This window comes from Tachypleus tridentatus, chromosome 6, assembly GCF_004210375.1.
Source record: "Tachypleus tridentatus isolate NWPU-2018 chromosome 6, ASM421037v1, whole genome shotgun sequence".
Taxonomy (NCBI): Eukaryota; Metazoa; Arthropoda; class Merostomata; order Xiphosura; family Limulidae; genus Tachypleus; species Tachypleus tridentatus.
In genome coordinates this window covers 67391797-67413098 of record NC_134830.1, presented here as the reverse complement: position 1 = coordinate 67413098, position 21302 = coordinate 67391797, and the positions used below count along the sequence as shown (strand labels likewise).

The following is a 21302-nucleotide window of genomic DNA, read 5'->3' as shown; positions in this document are numbered from 1 at the left end:
GTATTGGCAAAATAGGTTTGGGAGCTAACTTGTTGAGGAGTAGGTTCTTAGAGTGTGCAAAGCGCAAAAAGCCCATTGAAAACCTTTGTGCTTAATAATAAACAAACTAACAAAGAAAAAATTCGGAAAACTAGTGTAATACATGTATATATGTTTACTGAAATAAAAACATCTACCAAACACTAAAAGAACAATCCTCTTTTAACGCTTTTAACTTGCATATATATATATATATTGATATTTTAAGTTTTAAAACAAGGTAGTAAATTGGTCAGTACAATTTCTCCAAGTTTCTATTATAACAACAACCATATGAACTTCATAAAATGACTGTACCTTTCGGTCTGCGTATTTAACTTCTCTGTTTTCTGTATATGTTTACATAGGATATTTCGTGACCAATATTTATAAGTTAACCAGGTGAAAATCTCTTTGGAGTCGCTTACTTTCGAAATAGAATTTATGGAAGAAATGTTATGTTGGGTTTAGTAGATTTGTTATTAGACTGGATTAATAAAAGACGAGTCGTCGATGTCTCGAAAATTCAGTTATTACTGCATACTTGTATAAAATACCTAAGCCTGATACGTATGTGAAGTTTTAGTATATAATACTAAAGACAAATGGATTCTTCTGAATACAGTAGAAGTTAATATGAATAAACCAAAATTAAAGCTGACATAGTAAAGGACATATAGGATTTTTCAACTATTTGTTAAACCTTCTTTGATAAATAAATTATGGAATATAATGAACCATATAGACCATGGTTTATAGATACAGTCAAACTTTTTAAACTCAACATTTGATCTAAACTTATGCGAAAAATGATCATCTGATGACTGAATATATTTATACATTTGTTTGTGCATTTAAATTAATATAAGTCAGCGTTATTTTAAATTGATGAAGTTTCAACTTTATTCGTGTTGTTTTTCTTGACGTATTTAACTTGATAGTAGAATACAGTCCGAATAAGAGATAGTACGATAATGAAATGTTTTACCTTCATACTAACACTTAATGTTATTAATTTTATATGAGAAAGAAAGACAGTTTTGTTTTATTAACAAGTTTTGCTGTTATTCATTTCTTGTAGCAGTGCATTCCTAGGTGTTCAAAGCCAGGTTTATCTGGAGACATTCGTGACGTCAGTGACAAAAACAAGCCCCGTATATTACTGTTTTATATAATGGTTCTCAAACGTTTTTGTTGCCGTGTTACCTGAATTTTGTATTTATTTTTGCATATCACACAATAAACGGTATAGTTTGAAGTGCATTTGGCGATTTGATTAGTGACCTCTAGAATCCGGGCATTATATCTACTTTCTTTTCTATCATTATATTTTGAAGATAAGATAATTTTTTTTGGGGGAAGGGAATCTATTTCCCAGAGCCTGATAAAAACAACTGTTGCGAGAACACTACGAAGTTCGGGAAAATGCAAGTTTAATCGCTGAAGTACCAGAATACTCGGTGTTATAAACTTTCAGATGTAATCCTTATTTTACAACATACTGTGTCTGTCGCATATGAGCCGAATATACGAAAACTTTCTAAACGCCCTTTATAATTCCAGTGCTCTATAACTTAAAAATACACTTACCACTTCTTACTGTTTAGTTTCATGAGCTTGCTTTGATGCCGTTGTCTTTCTAAATTGCCACCCGGTGGCTAAGCGGTAGGGCTGATACCTCATACCGCTAAAAGCCTTGTTTCTGTATTTGTGATGGGCACAGCACAGACAGCCCGCTGTGTATGTGGCTTTGCGCTTAACAGTAAACAAACACATATTCTCGCAATGCGTCCCAGTGGTTGAGCGGTTGGTTTGAAGACTAGTAAAGTTAAAAACTGGGTTTTGATAACTATTATGAGCACAGCACAGATAGTCCATTATGTATCTTTAGCCTTCACAACAAACAGGCAAACCTTTCCACAACCACGCAGTATTTCCACGAACCATCTTGAAGGGAGCCTGCTGGTCTAATATGTCTACATTGAACTAAAATATCTCTTCTGAAGTAAGATCTTATACTTTTTCATTCGTTGTGATTTATTATTTTGCGTGAAAACTTTTCTGCGATTTTAAGTAGGAATTTTAGTGCAAAGGATCTGAGTAATATGAGCTATGTCAACCTGAGATGAAACTACTTGTTTGACATTTTATGATCAAAGTTTGTCTGCAGCGCTATTTTGTTCTTTGCCTTTAAAGGTTACTACAAAGAAAAAATACGTGTTTTTATAAGAGTTTGGTTTTGCTACATTTAATCTGACAATTCTTTTTGCAGACGAGATTGAACTGTTCGTGTCTAAGAATTTATTTCATTTATGAACAAGTATACTGTATTTCGTGTTGAACAACTTGCTTTAGTTACAATCCCCCTTTTGGCATTTAATTTAAAAATTGGTTTTCACTAAAAATCTGTATCTTTATACTGTCATTCAGTTTTCAAGTGCACAAAAACACCACCCCACACATTTCAAATATTAAGGCCTGACGTTATGAGTCGGTATAGTATACAGAATACCATAGTTTCACGTCGGGTTCACTCTTTTCTTCAAAGGTCTCCAAGAACTGTCCCACATTGTTTCAACCGCCTAGCAACAAGGTTTCAGGTCACGGTAAGCAAGCATTTACGAATCTTTGTCGCTCGCTGCTTTTTATTTGATTTTAACGCAAACTTGCACAATTTTACGCTGTGCCTAAAGTAGGGATCGAACCCGGAATTTTACACTTATAAAACCTCAACCTTACAGCTGAGACGCTAAGCGGCAAGCATATTGCTCTCAAAATATGAATTATAAGTGATATCTGCATTAATAGTTTAGATTTTTCCTCTAAACATCTTTTTTCCCATTAATTCTATTGATGGTATATTTAGTAAGATATTAAAATATTACCCGAATAAATGAAACATTTATGTACGTAAAAACGTAAGAAGCATTTTTATAAAAATTGTGAATTACTTTAACACTGCTTAGAATCCTAGTGTTAATTACTTATTTTTTCACATCGATCACATGGAGCTCTTAGATTTTTCGAATCATTACTTTAAATTCAAATTTATTAAGTTCAAAATTAATTAACAGCTTTATTCGTGAAATACTGTTGTTTTTTAAATGTGTGAGACAAATGTCTCATGTAGACTCATTTTATTCGTGCAGGCTAAAATTTTGTTGCTCAAGTTATGTACATCATAACCATGATGTTATGTAACATATAATTAATATTGTCGAACACTGTAATCGTGTCATATAACTCAACACGTGTATTTATGTTATGTAATATATAATTTATATCGTCGAACACTGTAATCGTGTCATATAACTCAACACGTGTATTTATGTGTGAACAATGTATACCAATTTAAGGGCAATGTTATGAGTGTAGTACAGTCTTGAGAGTTACCTAAAAACACGCACTTTTAAACAACACATTGAAACACTATTTTTTTAATTATATTTATCGCAAACTGTGCCCGCTACAAATACCGAGCTCCAAAGTTTAGCATTATAAGCTTTAAAGTTCATCGCTGAGCCACCAGGGGCTAGTACTTTATACGAGATTATATTTTCAAGTAGTTATGTATGTGTTTTTCCTATAGCAAATTCACATGGGACTATTTGCAGAACCCAGGAATCGAACCCCTGATTTTAACCTTGTAAATCCGTGGACTTACAGCTGTACTAGCGGGGTAAGTGTCCAAGATGTACACTTACGTATAATTGATATGTGTTATATATTACAGGAGAAAAATACTCAATATAAAATAAATGCCAAAATTTTAAAGTAATGTGTAATAGATAAATAATATTTTCGTAAAAAAATAAACATCAACATAAAGTTATTATTAGAAGTGTTTATTGATTTTAGAGGATTTGTTTCCAGATAGTCAAAGAACTTAGAAATTTCATTCACATATGTTACACGTGCAGCTACCATTGCATCGATATACATGCATGTAATAAATGACTTGTTAAGCGCAGAGCTACGCGATGGACTATCTGTGTTCTTGCCCACTGCGGTTATAAACACCTGAATTTTAATGCTATGAGCCCTCTGACTTGCCACAAGGGGTAGTTAATGAACTAATTTTATATTTGTTGTAAAATTTAAGAAGACGTTTTATAAGCTTTGCTAATTAGTAGACAATTAAATGCCGGTTTGAAATTAATGAAAACAATTAGAACTTACATAAAAAACACGAAAATCACAAACATCTACGTTATATAATAAGCTGCTATAACATTAAATGTCACAATGATTAAAACGTGTTGTATATTAAATATTAAAAATTTAATAACTCGCTTTATGAGCTTAAATATGAAAATATGTCAAAAGTGCCTAAAATACGACACTTATAACATTAAAGTATTGCTCACGCGATTTAAAGGACCTCTGCGTATACGAAACTTTTCTTCTATTAAAACTGGATTTCTAATTCCTACTGATCCAAATAAACATTAACAATGAGCATTATCCTTATCCAAAAAAATGTAAGATATAAATGTTACACTTAACCCACAAAACTAAAATATAAACATAACTCACAACCCATAGGATTAAACGATACAAATCACCTATAACCAATGATTCCAAAAACAAAACATGTACATTACCTGCAATCCAAAAAAATATAATGTAAATATTGTTCTCTGTTTAAAGACGTAAATATAAACATCGCCTTCAATCAAAAGACGAACAAATAAACATCGCCTTCAATCAAAAGACGAACATATAAACATCGCCTTCAATCTAAAGACATAAGTTAACTTGAAGATAACCTTAGAAGGTTGAAACGTTGTTTTCTGCTTTATTAGTAAACGTGTTAATACCCATACCAGTCGTCGTGAGATATACAAGTATAAACACTTCTTTCAATACAAAGACGTCAGTATAAAAGCCATATTTAATCCAAAAGTTTAAAATATAGACAATATTCACAAAAACCAAAAGAACTGAAACATATGCATTACTCTCAACCAAAATAAATAAATACAAAAGTTACCTTTAATCCAAGTAACTGAGAAGAAAACATTTTCAGAGAACTTAAATATAATAACGGGTCCAGTCAAAATAACTTTGAATATATATATATTGTTTTACTTACACAAACTTTGACATGAAAATATAAATATTACTTGACAATTGTACGTAGGCAATATAAAACATTATATTTGATAGTTATTTTAATGTATTCAGAAAAAACATATGCTATGCTACACAGTAAAATGTTTCTCTATTAATTTACGTAAAAATACTGGCAGAACAGCTGTCAAACCTTTTATAGTAAAAATAAGTTCAAAACCTTAAATTAATTCACATTTTCTTCTGTTAAATTACAGCAATTCGTTGTTATATTTTAAGGAATTTATAATTACTCTAAAATAACTGTTTTGTTTTGTATTTGGTTTGTTTTTTACAGTTATTCTTTATACGGAAATACCATTTAATTAATGTTATCCCACAAAATATATGTTTAACTCTGTATTTCAGGGATTTTTCACTGTCGTTTCTCGAATAAATACTTAATGAATACTTAATAAATAAATAATGTGTAATCCATAAAAAAAAACGTTTTTATGCGCGAATTTCTAGTATTTTCATGTCGTTGTACAAAAAAGCAATTTTTAAGTTAACGTTTAATTAGCATAAAACAATTGTTTTATGTACCGCGTTTTTGCTATCATTATATTTTAACTGTTTTGCATTGTGTTCAATGGGTATTGAAGTGTTTTTAAAACAGACATTAAAAACTTAAAGATATCATGCTATTTCTCTTCAGTGTGAAAAGCTAATTTTATTTCATTTGTAACATTGTAATAGTTAATAAAATATTATAAAAAAGCAGGTTCAACAAAATGAGTTAAAATTAACTAAATATTTATTGACAGAAACCAGTATTCCAATGTACATGAAAGCGCAGTGTTATTTCATACGTTACTTGCAAATCTGTTATTTTTATTTGATAAAGCATTTGCATATAATAAAAATTATAATTTACTGAATATTAAACAACACATTTAAACAAAAATGTAATCAAAGCACGTCACGACGTAATATTTCTTTTCTAACCTCCTGAGTCAAAAATTGGGCAATCGAGGGTAATCGAATCTCAGGGTTTAACGTTACAAGTTTGTAGACTTATCACAAGCCCACCGTTCACCGATGTTGTTTCAACTGTTAATATTAGTTTCATAATACAAAGTTATTTCTTCTTTCATAAAAACACACAATTAAAACGTATAATCTAAGAAAACCTATCTATGCTTCAAACTTTTATGTTTTAATATAATATCATTAAATGTCAAAATTCATGTATTATTTCAACACGTTGAAATGACTGAGGCGTAAATAATATTTCACTTTGGAATTTACATAATAATCATGCATGCTTGAAATCTCAACAGTTTCATTCGTGTTTAATTTTACAATTTAATGTTGTTTAAACACGTTTTTTACACATTATGAAACCAGAAAGGATATTTTCAGTTTTCCTTACACAGCGATGCAAAACGTTTGAAATCCTTGTTCATAATATATTTGAGATCTGACGTCACATATAATGAGTATCCGCTAGAATGTGGAAAAGATTTTTGGAAAATAATTAATATAATTTACATATACTTTATATAATTTTACTGCAAAACTTACTTTCATGTCACATGTAAATTCTCTGGGCTTTGCATCATCGAAATACTTATTAGATAATTACTGTGTTAACGAAAAAATGATATAGCTAAATAAAAGAAATCAAACTAGCCTAATTATACAGTGACTCATTTAAATATGTTTCATTTAATAAAGACAAATTGTTTTAACTTTCTTAAATCCACAAAAATCTAGTTAAAGATGTACAAAACATGGCTCTGTATGGCTAGGTGGTGATGGTCCTCGCTTTGTATTCTGAGGGGTGCTGGTTCGAATCCCCGCCGTACCAAACATGCTCACCCTTTCAGCAGTGTGACCTGTTGAATTACTGCACTATATTGAGTCACAAACGCATTTCACATGTTTATAACTTCTACATTACATTGTAGTTACAGACTTGGTACGGCAATTTAAACACTCTAGATTTATAAAGGCGTATTTCTATATATACACTAAAATAACCTAATATTCTCAGCATTCTAAATCATTATACTACCTCCTAGTCGTGCTTTATTCTCTACCAAACGCAGTGAATATTTAGCACATAAATTTAAAAGTGATTCACAACTTTATGTGCGAGTAAACTTAGAAAGAAGCGTGAACACCTGTTTTTCTTGTTAATGTATATACTTTTATATGTTGACTGCTTAATAAATTTTTGATTGTTCAATACATCATTGAATATGTTATTTATCATGTCATAATCGATTGTATCACATAAGCATGATTTATAAAGACCTTCATTAGTTTTAGGCCCGGCATGGCCAAGTGGTTAAGACGCTCGACTCCTAATTAGGGACGGCTAGCGCAGATAGCCCTCGAGTGGCTTTATGCGAAATTCAAAATAAACCAAACCAACTCACTGAAGTACCGTGAAAACTTAGAAAAGCAGAAAGAATAAAATTTAATCATTTAAACAAACACAAAAATACATTTTTTTATCAGAGTGAACATTGAGTGAAATGCTATAACAAAGTTTTGTGGTTTTTTTTGCCTGGTGTATCCTAACGATTAGAATGCTTAACTAGCAATCTGAGGACAGTGAGATCGTCACTCTCCATGTTCACCACTTCAACCATAAGGATGCTATAATGTAACAGCCGATCCCACTTTACATTAGTAAAAGAACAGACCAAAAGTAAGCGTGGATGGTGTTGACTAGCTGCATTATTTTAACCTATTATTTAAAAACTGAGGACGTCTAGTGTAAACAGTCCTTTGTAGTTTTGTGTAAATTTATTTGAAAAAATAAAGTATTTAAATCTTAAAGTCTCTCTGCTTTATATTCAACGTTTAAAAACTTACCTAGTTATCCTAACTACAAATCAATGAGTCTATACTGAATGATATGATACCTTTGCGAACCATAAAGAAATGTTCAAAATAACTGTACACTTGTACAACTATTATTTAAAATGAAAACCTTCAAGTTAAGTGATCCCACTTGTTCAACTCTTACCTAAAAAGAAATTTTTCAGACTAAATGATATCACTTCTATAGCTCTTTCTTAAAACAAAAAAAAAATTATAATTTATATTCCATAAATTTATAAAAATAGAAAGAACATTTTTTTAGCATATGCTATAATTGTTTTTGTGTCCGAACTAAACTCAATATCTTTTCCTTTTTACTTATGATATCCTAACAAGTGTCATACAAGCAATTCACAACTTAAAAGTAAAAATATTTACTCATTTCTTTGATGCAACTATAACTTCGACATAATTGACTTTGCCATATTCAGTTTTCAATTTAACTACACTGTACAATCAATATCTTTATTATATTTTTAAAACCGGAACAAACCCACGAAACACTATCTTACAGTCATTTAAACCCAGAGTGGAGTCTACACACCTTGTTAAATGAGCTCTATAATATACTGAATAAGAACAACTTATTAAATTACTGTAACCTCATGAATTAGTGCACTGTATTGAGTTATATTAACCCATTTAACATGTCCACCATTTCAGATTAATTCATATAAAAATGTGTAACTACAAGGCAGTTACAACCTTGATATCACACTTAAAAAACTTAAAGGTTATAATACTCGAACTGTCATATTTTAATTTGTTTGTTTGTTTTGAATTTTGCGTAAAGCTACACGAGGGTTATTTGCATTAGCCGTCCCTACTTCAGTAGTGTAAGACTAGAAGAAGGCAGTTAGTCATCACCACCCACTACCAACTCTTGGACTACTCTTTTACTAATGAATAGTGGGATTGACCGACACATGTAACTTCCCCACGGCTGAAAGAGCGAGTATGTTTGGTACGAGGGGGATTTGAACCTGCGACCCTCGGATTACGAGCCGAGTGCCTTAATCACCTGGCCATGCCGGGACCTACTATCATATTATAGAAAACAGTATGAATCAATAGTCTGCCAAGCCTACACGAGAATTATGAACTGATAAGTAAAGAGAAAGAATAGTTATTATTGTATATGAGAGCGAAACTCTCAAAATAAAATGCATTAATTCTTGATATATTGCATGTTTTGTATGTTAAAAACTTTGACATTTTAATATTCTTTTCTGAAAGTGTAACAATAAAAACATTTTACTTATGAATACAAAGAAATATTTCTATTTCCAGACTATACGGAAGGGACGAATAATTTTATTAAATGTAATTGGACTAAATCACACTTCGTGTTGACGTACGAACATTACCAACCACTTCACACATAGATAGATTTAGAGCATGTTAATACTAATTATATCTGCCCGCAAACATGGACCGGTAGTTTATTAATAAGGGGAATTGGACAATATATACATATATATTGTGTTTTTAGTTCTTGCTACTGCACGTATCGTACCTGTGTTGTCATCTATGATTTCAAAATCTTCACACTATCAGCATCACAGTAAACATGATTTTTATTCATAAAGTTACATATTGTGATATTACTACTATTTGTGTTCGTGAGTTTTCTTTCCGCATGTCAGAGATTTAGCTCTTGGTCTCAGATGTGGTATTTTCAGTTCTATGGCTTAGTATCTTTTATTATTATTATTATTGTCTCTATCAAAAATATATGTGAAATCACAGATAAGTTTCAGCAGTACTTTTCACGGCTGTCACAAAATATTATTAACGTTTTTCCATAGTAAAGTTCCACATGTTAGCTTAGAAAGCAATAATTATTAGATTGTTTTGACAGTTTGCAACACTGCTTTCCCAAATCGCTGAATATATAGGGGTGTAGACAAAAAAAAAGTGGCTCGTTGTTGAAAATGTTGTTAATTTGTTATATCTTTCATTAGATAACAGAAAAATATGTAAAACTATATGATTTTAAAACGCACGCGACAATATCTGTTCAAATATGATCTCAATTCCTAACTTTGATACTGGCTTTGTAAATACCTGAACTTTTCATGATTTTAGTTACATTTTCTCATAAAAGGTTTTGTGAACCTGATATAGTTTCTTAGATCTTTTTATTACAATTAACCTACAAAACGATCAAGCAAGTTTATCTGCACTAATCGAATGTAAAAATGAAACCCAAAATAACACGTATCAGTTTCACAAGTTAATATTTAGTCAGCATTCCCTTATATTTCAGTACTGCTTCACATCGACGGGACATTATTTCAGTAAGTTTGTACAGGTATTCCTGATTGATTTACTGCCACTCTTCTTGGTTAATCGGTTTAACTCAGCCCATAAATCTTTCATCGAGTGCTTCAAAAAGTTCATCTTCCGTGTTTGCCTTGCGATTTTACATTAATCTCTTTAATTCACCCCATAAATGTTCAAATGGCTACTCCATAATATCAATTGTCTTATTTCTACGATATCCTTTAACAACTCCACAACCGAAAAGAATCTTGTTTCATCTTTTGTAGGCTAATCACAATAAAATATAAGAAACTACATCACGTTCACAAGACTTTCTTATGAGAAAATATAACTAAAACCATTAAAAGTTCAGGTATTTACAAAGCCAGTATCAAAGTCAAGATTTGAGATCATATTTGAATATATCTCGTCGAATGCGTTCTAAAAACACATAGTTTTACATATTTTTCTGTCACCTAATAAAAGATATAACAGATTAACAACATTTTCAGAGGGAATCACTTTTTTGTCTGCATCTGTACATGCATATATTTTTGCTTCTTCATCCTCATGCAGCTGTTTTCTAGATTCTTGCAAATGACTGAATCATAGTCCTAGCTTTTCAGATCTAGTGGAACTGTTTTCCTAAACCAGGGGTCGACAATTTTTTGCCTTAAGGGTATATAACCCAAAAGAAAAAAGGGTCCTCTTCGTGAGACAGTGATATGTATTCGGATTTGTAACGTTAACGTCAGGGTTAGATCTCGAGAGCAACAGAAATCTTGTGCTGATTCCATTCAGTATTATCAGCATCTACAAACTTTTCACACATCTATATGTTTGTCTGCATTACTCTGTCAACCATAATACCATGTTGTGGATGATGAAGTGCATATCATCATTACTCGGCAAAAGTGAACTATTTAATTGCTGTCTCTGATCAGTGGGATATTCACTGATGAACCATTTCATCAATTATGTACATTCTTGAAGTGTCAACCAACCAGCTGATATCGTTCAGTTGAATTATGAAAATAACAAGTTAGTATAATCACATATGTATTACCTATTTCTGGGAGAGGTACTGCTGTATGAAGTGTTATTTTAAAGTTATGTTAGGATTTTTCTTTGTACAGCAATTTGTACAGTATTTATACCGTTGCTAACCATTGCTACATTGCCATGAAAAGTAGCCAGTATAACTGGCTATATAGGCTGAGTATGGTATGTGACACACCCTAGTGTCTAAAATTCCTCAAGGTCGAATAAATTATGAGTCTATAATGATCCAATGAGCTTGTCTTACTAGGAGCTTAGCTACTTAGAAGTCAATCATCGTGTAATTGTCAACGTCTATTTTTTTATCTTTATGTAATGGGATTAACTTCATCCAATGGTTGGGCCTCCTTAGGCCAGTTATGGAAAAGACACACATATTGGAAATTGATTAATGTTCAGGTTTATCTTCTGCAGTACACAAATTGCAGTATATAAACGATTGCTTAGCATTACTACACTACTATGTAATGTCTATATAAGTTGACTATTATATAACTAGCTATATAAGCTCACTATTCTGTGTGATGCTCTCTAATTCTCATAATATATCATGCAGCCATTTCCTGACACAAATGCCACCCTTTCACGTGATCTAAGCAATATCCCACGGCTAGCAATTTCTCTTTCATATTTCAGAACGCGAGTCGAGCGCCCTAATCACCTGAACATAAGGTAGATCATGAAGGAAGGTTTGACTCCTCACCTTGTTTCACAATGAGAGAATTCATGAAACCAGCATGTCTTCTCTACAGTTTTGACTCCCTCATGTATTTTGTATTCCACTTTTAATGTTTCTCATGTTAAAAAAAAAACATAATTGCCTATCTACTGTTACAAATGAGTTTTCATTTCATCCGTCCAACCGACGGGGTGTCTAGCTAGCAGATAATATAACGTTACTTTGTAAGAAATATCAAAGTGACAAAACGTTCTGCTGTTATGCTTGTTGACTGGTTAAAAAGTTTCTCAGTACTATATTGTAAGTTCTTTACAAACCCATTGATGGTTGCACCCGCTGGTACAACGGTAAGTCTACGGATTTACAATGCTAAAATCACGGTTCGATTCCTCTCGGTGGACTTAGAACATAGCCCAATGTAGCTTTGCTATAAGAAAAAAATACACACACCTCGTTGATGGTTGTAAATCACCGGTTTCTTGTGGCTGTAATTCAAGTTCTTGCCTCTTTCTAAGGGTGCACCAAACTTCCATCTTTTACTTAAAAATATTTTTGGTACAGTTTCTCTCGCTAGTAATGTTTGAGCGCACAATTATATATTTTTGTAAAAGCACAAACTTCAAACACAAAAGTATTGTCATATCAGTTAATGCTTAACAAACAACGAAACTGGAATGGTTAAATAAAACAAAAAATACAAAATTCCTATTTTTAAATAAAGATTTAAATCATAAGTCTTAATTATGAAAACCATTACAATGTTAATCTTTAAAAAACACCTGATTACAATCATCCGCAAAGGTTTAGAAATATAAGCATTTTAATTGCATTATAAGAGATGTTTAATTTAAGGCTCTAAATAAAAGTCGGAAACTGAATTGTTGTTAAAATTTGAAACATAAGATGATATATCAATTCTTAAATCTCACTTAATTACCATGTATAAAAGGGATTAAAGTATATGAAATATATCACACGAAATTTCGGCAATAATATATTATTAATTAAAAGCCTATTATACTCCACTTTTTACACAGATCACTTTAACATTTTAATATTTCCTTTGACCTTCTGATTACCAATTAATATATTCTGTTTTCTAATTGTGGGCCCACATATATAATTCTTTTCCAGTAATGTAATGTTTTGTCTGCTGGAACAATAAGTCTATAAAGCTTAACAAAACTACTGAGCTAAATTCACTTACCTTTTACATAAAATACGTAAGGAAACCCCAATGTGATTATGGGATTATTCTGAAATTGCAGCATAAGAAATATTTCTTTTTACATTTTTTTTATAACTCATGTGTTATTAATGACCAAATAACGAACAATGGAACTGCAAACCATAGTTTATAAATCGTATGTATAAATGCCGATGATTTCCATACGGAGCATACGGATAATTCTAGGGTTACGAAAGAAATCGCGCGTTCGAACTCCCGTCGCACCAAACATGCTCGCCCTTTCAGCCGTAAGGGGCGTTATAGTGTGATGGTCAATCCTACTATTCGTTGCTATTCATTGGTAAAAAAGTAGCCCAAGCGTTGGCACTGGGTGGTGATGACTAGCTGCTTTCACTTTAGTCTTACACTGCTAAATTAGGAATGGCTAGCGCATATAACCCTCAGGTAGCTTTGCTCGAAATTCAAAACAAACCAAACCAAACAAATTCTGGGAGTGGAAAACGACGAAACAAGTAGAAATAGCAGAAATTTATCTGAAACGGAATTCACCATTAGATAGAGATGAATTTCCTTACTTTCTAACTAAAATCAGAATAAGTCTTAACACACATCAGTATATTATCAATGTACTTCACTTTATAAAATATTTAAACTGACACGAAATACGAACGAGTACAATAATCATTAATCTTAGAATTACATCTTTTGAAACAGATTTCTATAAATTATTTGTGCCACAAATTCTTTGTGGTTCATGACTTTATTGGTAATGGAGTTCTTAATAATAAATGAGTCACATAGAATTTCAAACAACAATATTAATAATATTAGAATCAATTCCATTAATTTGCGCTTAAATTTCCCGTGTATTTAACGTAAAAAATGAGTAATTTGATGAAATGTTTCTATCAATATTTGGATCCCAATGGTAATTAACGTTCTAAAGCAAGACAGCAATTTTATGGTTAAGAATGTATTTATGGAAAGAGCTGAAATTAATTGCTTTTTATTATATAATAAATAATATTATTATATAACAGATAATGTTATACTTTTCTCAAAACAAAACATCCTAAGTTGTAGTTTTCTTTTTTTACCTGTTAGTTTTCTTACACTAATGAACTTCGAAAGGTCTAAACACAAATATTATTTAATTACAAACCAAACACAGCAAAACGAATTAGACGGACACTTGGTAGAGCGCTTATCTCCGCCACACAGTGTTAGTTCTATTCCGCTTTCAGAAAAAAGAGAAGTGTCTGTCTGTATGTCCGTCTTTTTCAACTAACCGCTTTTGGCACGGCAATGAGAAATACTATTCTATATATGCTCACCAAGATTCATTCAAAATCCGATAATTAGTTTATAGAGGAAAATATAGTGTGAAAAATCGGTCCTCATGCTAACAGATAGGAATTTTTTGGGGTATTCGTGACTTAGCTGTGATTTTGATCTTTTCGATGGCGGAGGTAATAAGTTTGAATATATGGAAATGTTTTAATTAATTTTAACCTATTCTATTTTAATGCAGTATTTTATTTTGATTTTGTTTTATTTTACTTGACTGTTCAGTATTAAAATTCTCCTTATACATACATATATGTACACCTCTGTGTATAAATTAGAGGTCACCATTTATTCTCCTCTTTAGAAGGTGTTCATCATGAAACATAATAGTACTGCCAAACTAAAGCATACATTTATCTAAATACCTTCCATGTAATGTGTTTGGTGGTTTAACTAAAAAAATGCGATGTCAAAACTGACATTACTTGAGGTTCTGAAAACCGGAGCTTGTAACTGTTAGATGTTTAATATTGTGGCCATTATAGCTATGTCCAACATCAAACAACATTCCATGAATGTGCTAATTTTATATTTAAAAAGTAAAACAAGACGTTGTTTTTGACCATAACAGATATAATTTGCTATTGTAAAAAATTAGATAACATTTTCCTTAGACCCTTGCATGAAACGTGGTTTTAAGACTTTAAGCAAAGAGATTTACAGTAAGTGGAAAATATATGCAAAGATCAAAGCATTATGTAATAACGACACACAATGAAACTTCCACTATAAATCACAATAGCAGGAAGATCATCAGGTAAGATTTTTAGGTTCTTTATATTTACTTTACTCAAAGACAAAATGTACATCTTGTGGTTGCTAAGGAACAAGTGGTTTTATAGCTGAACTTTCCACTGTTTGACTCAAACTGAATGGAGAATGTGGAGAACATACATGTTTGTATGTGGAGAATTAAAAAAAATTGGTCAGTAAATTTTTTGTAGGAGTAGTGATATATTAAAGGACAGTAGTCTGAAGGCTTCAATTAAGCATGGTGAAGGTAACATCCAAGTATTGGATCTGTTTAACCACCAGACTACAACTGGTGATTCCAACAGTAATGATAAAGTCATGAACTATATAAGCAAAGATCCATTCACCATAATGTTCCTTTTGGGTATAGTTTAGTGGAAGACATTTTATTATCCAGCATGATAACGATGCCAAACATACATCAAACGAAGTAAAACAGTATTTTTATAGACAAGAAGTAAATGTAACCCTACATGTCTAGTGTAGCTTACAGAAGCAAGACATCAGTATTGGTAAGTATATCAAAGACCAAATTAAAAAACAGTGAAAGAAACCGATATTAAGAGAGAACCTATGTGGCAGTACTTTAAGACCCATATAATTCATTTCCTATTGAGTATCTCCAAAAGCTTGAAGAAAAAATTCCTATAATGTTTTTTGAGGCATTGGTTTCAACCAGGGATGGTAACTTAACCTTAAATAGAACTTTAGATTTGCTTTATACAGTTTTACCTTCAGACATTACGAAATATGTGTTCTGAGCATGTTTTAAAGTAAACTACTTGTTAATGAGTGATAAGTCCCTAATTTGTGTTCGGTACCTTATGTTTAACTTATTTGCATACAATTATTTTAATAGTGGGTTTCTGAAATACTATAATGTTTGCATGATATTTTTAGCTCTGCCATTGGCAGCAATGATATCAAACGCAATGTTGGTGTCATGTATGATACACTAGTAGAAGTTAGAGTTTATTTTATTAGAAATAAAAAATTGTTATATTTGTCACCACAGTTTACTTGTTATAGAGCTGGAAAAGGCTAGCTAATAAATATATTAGAATTCCTAGTACATAGAAGAAGCTAAAATGAAAGGAAGTGACATATTCATGAAATGACTTTGTTTTCGCTTGTATATTTATTTTTAGTTTCATATAACTAGTTTCATCTTTCTCTAAGTTAAGTTTTGGTGATTTTCATATATCACTTTATTGAAGAAGTTATCTCAAAATGTTGATATTGGTTAGAATAGTTGTATTAAAATCTTACATGTAAACTAGTTTAGAAGTTTTAGCTTATACAGAAAGATAACATGTAGTTCTAGATTACCAAAATTAGGACTGATTTCAGAAAGTAAATAAAGATGAAATTATTTTCTCTAACGTCAAGACATCATTAAAGTTTCGTTTCATAAATACGCTTTAGGCTAAAAAGTAAAAGGTAAATATTCAGAATGGTGAAGTAAAGTAATCCCTTCATCAATCCCAGTAAAACAAGTAAAAATTACTAGGTTTTGTTATTGAAACGATACAGATTCAAATAGAAGCAGATGTGAAATCCGAGCCATTCACTCGTTATATTTACTGGATATATGTACTTCTCACACACTTTTAAAAACGATTTACCTAAGTAGGGAGCTACTTATTTTCTAACTTACATATCCCAATCTCAGGTTTTGTTACCTTATTTTGATGGGTTTTATATACGCTTTATGTAGTATTTTAAGCCTTTTATGTACATACACACTTTTATTTTTTGAATAGCGGAACACTTCTTAGTTTAAATGTATTGTTTAATCATTATGAATTCCTCAGATGTGCTCAAGCAGTGGAGAAACTTTTTTAATAACAACGTCATGATTGACCGTCCGTTTCTTAAAGATTTTAAACCATTTTACACCGGCGTTTGACCCATAAAAAGCATTCTGTTCCCAAACGGTTTGAAGCGTGAATGCGATCAACCCTTTTTGTGAACTGAATAATGATACAGGATATAAAACTCCAGTATAAGGAAAATAAGTTTATTTTTCAAGTATATAATACACTTGCGTCCGTTTAACTGTTTATTTAGCAACATAGCCTGCATTAATATATTGCAAAAGCATAAAAGAAGTGACTAGATATAGTTTTAAAAAATATATGAAAATGAGGGAAACTTTTAAACATAACATGATAATATAATGTTTAAGGACAACAAAGGACCTTTTAATCCATCTTGGCTGTCCCATTCTTTAAGCCAAACTAAAACTATTAGAAAAAATTAAAGCCAGCTATTATCATTTATACATCTCTCAAGCTTTCTTTTAAACTCACTCAAATTTACTATCTACACAACATCCAAAGGTAACCCATTCCACAGACCAAAAACTCTGTTAGCTGAAAACGGCTTCTACCTTGCCAAAATCTATATTTGTATTCCCTAGTTTTATAATTCTCGCTGTTAAGTATGAAAAATGTTGATGCATCAACTTTATCATTTCTTTTTTAATGAATGTTATTCTGATGAAAAACAACTATACACACAGAATTTTTATGAAGGACACAGATTACACCTTTACCGTTACAGTAATACAGCTACATCCTACAGGTTAATGGTAAGACATAAACGAATAGAAATTATTATTGACTTTCACATCTTTCAGTTAATCATGATTCAGACTACAAAACGTAAAGATTATCATTTTATACATTGATTATAAATAATTAACGTACATTTTTTGCCAATAATAAATTTTGTATGTCAGCTTATTTAATTTACAACACTTAAATTTCTAAATACAGAAGATTCATATAAATAAAGGGTCTTTTTTGAAGTCAACACTCATATAAATAGTTTTAAATGTTGGATATTTGCATAATATAGACAAGTTGAATTCAGAAAGAAAAAGTGAATATTATTGAAGAGGGCATTAACTATATGCAACTTGTATTATATGCCTTCAATACATGTCGAAGAAAATAGAAAACTTGAGTTTTCTACAAACTTTGTTTGTAGCTACTCACAAAGCGACTCAATGGGCTATTTAACGTTGCAAGTCCGCAGACACACCGCTGTATTACTTTGGGAGACCCAGCATGGCCAGGTGGTTAAGGCATTCGACTCGTAATCCGAGGTTCGTGGGTTCGAATCCCCGTCACACCAAACATGCTCGCCATTTCAGCCGTGAGAGCGTTATAATGACGCGGTCAATCCCACTATTCATTGGTAAAAAAGTAGCCCACGAGTTGGCGGTGGGTGGTGCTGACTAGCTGCCTTTCCTCTAGTCTTAAACTGCTAAATTAGGGACGGCTAGCGCAGATAACCCTCGTGTAGCTTTGCGCGAAATTCAAAACAAACCAAACTAGTTTTGGGGGGCCACCTGAGTTAATATGTCTTTATAGAAATTGGTGTCTTACCTTAGTTGTCTTACTATTAAACCAGGTAGAGATGTTTTAAATAGTGTTGACGTTTATTTTGATAGACGTCAATTTCTCGGTTCATGAAGTAATTAATTATTATCGCTTGACTTACCAATTGACTCACATCATGAACTGTTAACTTCGAGGTTAAAAAAATTAAAGTTATGTAGGAAATGAGACGCTTTATTTTTTAAAATGTTATTGAAATTAATATTGTTGTTGTTGTTATTTACATTGAAATTGTATTGTCTACTTTTTATAATGACTATCAAAAAGTCTTATAGCCCTTTAAACAGCCAGTGTTTTCACATTCCTACAGCAGTTAGGGTTCTAAACCTAAGAACACGGTGACGTTTCTCCTTAGAATATGAAAACAAAATTTAGCAGTATTTATATTACAATGGCACGTCAGTGTTTCAGTGACATTTCAACTATACTCATTGGCTAACTCACTGTACTAGTTTAAGAAGCATTTACTTGAGGTTCAATTCCACTTCAGTTGACACTTTTCTCTGTTGTCAAAAATTATCTTTAACTTGGTGAACATACACACGTATGCACACACACACACATATATATTCAGTAGGCATTTGAACTTCAATAACATAATCGTTTCTACTTATGTAAGACTTATCTGATGGACTTTGAAGATATAATCTAGACAACTGAGTAAAAACTTTTAGATATTTTTAGCCAGAAAATTCCAGGCAAACATAGAAACATGTAATAACACCTCTAGCATCTTGTTAATTTTAGTTAGAATCAACTTTTGTGAACAACTGGACAGACGACATCTAAACATGCACTATCAGAATAGTTCCAAGACATGTCTTTTGAGAATTATATACGATTCTAAGTATATCTACTAAGAGTGCTCATAACTGGACAAAAATAAATTGATATTGAAGTAACCATCACTTGTATATGTTGCACAACTATCTGTCTTCTTTCTCTAGATATTAATATAATGAAGTAGCCATCAGTCGTATGTCACACAACTTATCTCTCTTCTTTCTTTTGGTAGTGAAGTAATCATCAGTCGTATATGTCACAGAGGTATTTGTCTCCTTCCTCTAGGTACATTGAAGCAATCATCAGTCGTATATGTCACACAACTATCTCTTTTCTTTTTATCCAGACACATTGAAACAGACATTACTCATATTTATCATAAATATCTCTCTGTTTTATCCAGACAATGAAATACCTATCAGTCACATATGTCACAGAACTATTTCTTTCCTTTCTACAGATACAGTCAAATATGTCCCACACACTATCTCTTTCTTTCTTAAAGCACAACGAAACAATGAGCAGTCGTATTTGTCGTTTTCACTTTCTGCACTGTTTCCTTTGTTTCCCGTGGATTGAAGTAATGCTATACCTTCTCCCTTATCTCACATAAAAGACAACAACTGTTTTTTACGTCCTTCCTGATCTAGGTTTCGCTGAAGTTAGTCATTGAATAGAAACAGAATTTATATTTGTGGCAGGAGTAAAACAAATTAGATGCTAATATATATATATATATATATACCTATAAGTTAATGAAGTTAATTCGTGTTATATTTTCTGCAGATATTGCGTACAGTACATCAAAAGCGATGACACACAAAAGACTAAAATAAGTTGCCATTCTGTAATTTTTTGTTCATAATATTTACATTATAAAGATCATAAACTTTAAAGTAAGATACAAAGTAAACTCAGGTGTAGGAAATCTACAAAAAAAGCAGTTTATCCATTAAAATCAATGAAAGTCTTTACATATGTACACAATTAATAAAATTATTCTAATATTTTAATGAAAAATACAGTATACGAAATAATCATTTAATAAACAAATTTCCTATATATATATAATCTTTACATAAACTTTTTGAAATAATGGACTAGATTCGTCTAATTAACAAAAACGTAAGTGAGATGTTGATTTGAAAAACAAACAACGCTATTGTTTATTGTTAAACATAAATCTACACAATGTGCTATCTGTACCACGCTCAACACATATCTCTAATCTTGAATTTTAGCGTTATGAGCTCTGAAGCTTATCTTTGAGACTACGGCCGTCTTTTTAAACCACGAGTCCGTTATGGGCATTCAACAGAAAAATCGTTCGTCACTGAGCGTGTGATAAATTCACGTATCCTATTTTAAAATATAAATGCGTTATGTACATATTTCCCAGTGATGTGTAAGTCCGAGATAAAAAATGATTTAATATGCATATATAATTACTGTAACTTTCTTGTCATTGTTTCAGGAAATCTACAAATCTTTAGGCAGCAAATAAGGACCAAATATTACGTACCGAGTAACAAGGAAGTGCATCAAATATTATGTTTAACATCAAGGATAATTTTACGTTTTGCTTTTGTCAGTTAGCGCATAACTTGTTGACTAATGTTAATCTCGAGATGGGGGAAAAAACGTAAAAGTTCTATGGTTGAAAATAAAAAACTAAGGTGTAAAGATATTTCAGGTAATTTTGTAGTGTCTCTAGTACACAGATTTTAATTATGTTATATAACTGTTAATAGTATATATGTGTGTGATATTATAAAATTATAGAATATAGAAAGTAGATATTAAGTAAAGGTAAGCAAATTTGCATACGACTAAAACTGGCAAGTTTCCAAAC

General features: G+C 31.5%; 1 long non-coding RNA gene across 1 annotated transcript in view; it reads right to left on the bottom strand.

Moving 5' to 3' along the window:
• Positions 1-21302, bottom strand: part of LOC143252732 (uncharacterized) — a 118253-nt gene that overhangs the window by 95382 nt on the left and 1569 nt on the right. The window lies entirely within an intron of this gene.